Consider the following 4,527-nt stretch of genomic DNA (forward strand, 5'->3'; position numbering starts at 1 on the left):
TTAATAATCAAAGATCAAACAAAGCGTAGTTGTTCCTAAATCCCAAATACAAGAGCTCATTTCATGTAGAATATTTTTGATTTTTTTTATCCAAAATTTATTATCTTTTCAATCAATAAATCAATCAAAATATTAAAATATGTTTATAATTATAAAAAAATATTATATTAATTCAATTAATTAAAAAATTCAAATAACTTAGGCCTGGTTCAGATTGAAGTTTTTTAAAAATCTAGAGGGAGAAAAAAATAATAATTGGTGATGATTTTGAGGAGATGATGATTATTTTTGGTATAAAGATTTAAAGGGTATTGATATATATGAATAAAATAAAAATTAATAATTTAAAATTAAGGAAATTTTAGTATTTTAGTTAATGAGATGAGTGGTGTGATTATTGAGAAATTATTGATTGAAAAACTGATTTTTATTGGATTTAAAAAAAAAAGCCAAAGAGAAACCCATTAAAACAGTTGATAACAAACATCAAACACTGATAATCAACTATCAACATCAAAGCCCATACATGATAATGACTAAACCTGTCAAAAATATTCCAACTTCAAACTGAATTATATTCAAAATGTGATTTTACTTGTGAGGGATTCGTCTCAGACACTGTTCCCCGGCCGCCCTATTCTTATAAAACTAATCTTTTCAAGACTTTTTGTTATAGGTTATATAGGAAGGGGACCCTGTCTATGTATAAGACAACTTATTCCTCCCCGAATTTATTATAGTGCTAGCTAGGACCCTCATATCCTTTTATATTTTTAATTTGATCAACTCATCCATTTTAATGACCCACTTCAAATTAATTACGCAAACAAATATTACAATATATATATCATGCATTTCCATTAAATAATTAGTGGCATAATGAAATTCAATATCACGAATAATTTAAACTTCAACATGCACATAGTTAAACACATAGGTTAATTATACAATATTACCATATATTATTAATTATTTGTAATGCATGAAATTAATAAATTATTAATTGAGAATTTCTACGGGATAATTAGAAATACAATCTGCCCAAGGATTGTGATTGGACGGCTTAACATTTTTTATTGCTTTCCAAACTGCGCTGTTACATTTGAATCCACTCCCGAAGGCAATTTGCCATACACGGTTTCCTTTCCTCATCTGTTGTTTCGCTTCCGTATAAGCCAATTCATACCTGTTTGTTCATATATTACAAAAATAAATAAATAAATAAATCACACACTATATATTATTAATATAATAAAACTGACCAAATTGAGCTTGAAGACGTGTTTCCGAAACGGTGAAGAGTCATTCTAGAAGCTTCCACATGAGCCGGTGACAGCTGAAGGCTCTTCTCGAGCTCGTCAATAACCGCCCTTCCTCCGGCATGTATACAGAAATGCTCGAAGGCGAGTTTGAAATCAGGAGTATAGGGCCTGCTGAACCGGGTTTTAAATAGCCTACCAGCAATAACACTGACAAAGAAGAGAACTTGTTCGCTGAAGGGAAGAACAAGTGGACCCAGAGTTGTGATGTTCATTTTAAGCGCTTTCCCCGCGATGACCATGAGATCTTTCGAGAGTGAGATTCCAGTTATACCCTTTTCGTCTGGCATCTGGTAAACGCTATTGAAAGCCTGATCGTCGGCACCGCAATGGGTCCTGACGACGTGAATCAGCTTGTACTTTGCGCGTCGGCGATCGGCGGGTTTGTTGGATAAAAGGGCGGCGGCGGAACCGACACGGAAAAGGCAATTAGTTATGAGCATGGATTTGTTGTCGCCGAAATAAGGGTTAAGGGCAAGGTTCTCGGTGTTGATAACGAGTGCGTAAGTGTTGCGATGGAGTTGGAGCATGTCCTTTGCCAGGTCAATGGCGATGACGCCTGCGCTGCACCCCATGCCGCCCAAATTGAAACTTAGGATGTTGCTTCGGAGTTTATATTTGTTGATGATCATGGAGGTTAGAGACGGGGTTGGGTTGAATAAACTACAATTCACGACAAGGACTCCGATATCCTTTGCCCTGACGCCCGTTGACGCAAAGAGGTTATCCAGGGAACCGAACATAACCTGCAGGCAGTTTGCAAATTAACAATATATATATTAATTGGTATATATTTCACATTATTAATAACAACCTAGCTAGCTTATTATAAATTATAATTAACCTGTTCGGCTTCTTTTCGTGCGGTGGCCATGGAAGGCGGGGAAGGCAGGGAGAAGACCGCCTCGGGCAGGTAGGTCTCTTGGCCAAGACCGGACCTTTGTAGAATCTTCTTCAGAAACTCTAAGGAGGAGGAGTCGAAGTCGCCGGTCAACCTCGAAATCTCAATGAACGTGTCATGCGTAGCCTTGAGGTGAACCGGTGGCTTATAACAGGAATAGTCGAGCAAGTAAACAGATCTGGGCCGAGTCATGAGGTAAACGGTGGAACCGCACACAACCCCTGACGCGATAATGACAAAGCTGACGGCGAGAATATTGGATTGTAGCCATAGAGAAATGTCGTCATATGATCCCATTTGGGTAAGATGCATGGCCACGATAACAAAGAGTGTGGCTAGGAAAAGACTCAACAGGTTACTCATTACATAATGGTACCTAATTTTACGTTCTTTTTGAAATCCGGCATCACCCTCTTTTGGCAGATTCTTGTATGTGGATATTGATATATATAGTGAGATCTAGAGAGATTGAGTAGGGTGGAATGATAGAAATACAGTTATGATTGTGTAAAAAGTACAAAGGTTCAATGAGTACTAATAGAAACAAATTCACAGACTAAGAAAAAATAATACTTAATCAGTTATCGAACTCGTAAATCTTCGAGAATAACGATTAAGTACCCGACAGACTATATTTACTTTTCAAAAAAAATCTCAGAAAGTGTTATAATAACAATATTATGAATGATACGCATCGTTCGGACAACTATTCGACGATTTCTCTCTAAACAGATTTTCCATCAAAGGATAATTGAGATAGTAATCATAATATATACGTAATTCTGTCGTATCATCCGGATCAATCCTAATTTTTCAGCAATTATGTAAAGACTCAGGTATTACCTAATAAATTTCAATAATACTCTATAATAGACTTTAAAATATATACTAGTCATATTAGAAAATATAAAAGTAAGTGTTGCTGATACAACATTTTCTTGACACATGCAATAACGACTAACTATAATAAAACATTTTTTCATTTATATATCATCATTTGAAAATTTACCATTTAATTTGAAATTATTTTTAAATTTAAAAGTTATAAATAATATATATATATATATATATATACAAATTTATAATAAAATAATTAAGTTAAATGATAAATATATATTATAAAAAAAAATTATAATAAGGATTTCAATTATTGTTACTTGAGTTATTGTTAGTTGAAGTATTTAATTATTATTATTTTTAGTGAATAAATTTTCTTAGAGAGCAAAAGTGTGAGAGAAGTGATTTTTTTATTAGTTTTTATTTAATTAATAATAATCTAAAATAAAAGGATTTGGAGTATGTTAATAATGTTATTAAAAATTATGTTATTTTGAATTACCAACATAACAAATATTGCAATTTTTGTTTAAAAAAGTGTGAAGTATATTTTTTTTGACATTTTGGGTTATTTTAATAAAAGTAAAATATTTATATTAATTAAAAAGTAGTTTAATAATATAAATAAAATTTAAATAATTTAATGATTTTTCATAATTTAATTAATTTGTTTTATAAATAATTTTGTTGAACTATCTTATATTTTGTATTAATATTTATCTTGTCACTAATTCTTAAAAAATATTTATATTGGTAGATTTTTTATATAAAATAAAAAAATATAAAAAACAATATTTTGAATTATATTCTTACTACTAATATCAACTTAATTGTGCACTTTTATTATGTAATTATAGTAACTTAATTATTTGAAACTTTTTGAATTTTACCGTATACCAACATTGAATTATTTTATATTAGAAGAATTATAATAGTTTTATCCTAAATTTTAATAAATATATTTTTTATAATTAATTTATATAAAGATATGGAGACAATTCTTTCCTTTTGAATTTTTTTAATTATTCTCACTCATTACTTAAGGCATCCCAAACTAGTTTGGTGATTTCGAAATACATATTACTTGAAAAAAAAATATTTAATTTAAAAATATAAACATGTTAAAATTAGTAAACCAACATAAAATTTTGTTGTTTCTAAATCTGTAGAAAGATATTAAATTTATCATTTTTTTAAATATTTTAAAATCTGGCACACATTTAATTAACCATTTTTTAGTCATCTAAACTATGTTGGATAATAGAAATCGCTTTGATTTCAAGAGTACTTCATTCAAAAAATATGTTCAAAATATTTGTAAATATAATTATGTTTATATTTATGACAATTAATTAAAAAACACGTTAAAATGACATACTTTTTATACATTTTGTAAAATAAAATAAAAAATCATACTAACAAAAATGTATTCATACAAATCAATAGAGTTACTGATTCTAAACGCTTTAA

General features: G+C 29.9%; 1 pseudogene; it reads right to left on the reverse strand.

Annotated features, from left to right (window-relative positions):
- Positions 1-995: 995 nt before the first annotated feature.
- LOC124930956 lies at positions 996-2,627 on the reverse strand (annotated as a pseudogene).
- Between the last annotated feature and the right edge of the window lie 1,900 nt (positions 2,628-4,527).

Source organism: Impatiens glandulifera, chromosome 3 (genome assembly GCF_907164915.1).
Source record: "Impatiens glandulifera chromosome 3, dImpGla2.1, whole genome shotgun sequence".
Taxonomy (NCBI): domain Eukaryota; kingdom Viridiplantae; phylum Streptophyta; class Magnoliopsida; order Ericales; family Balsaminaceae; genus Impatiens; species Impatiens glandulifera.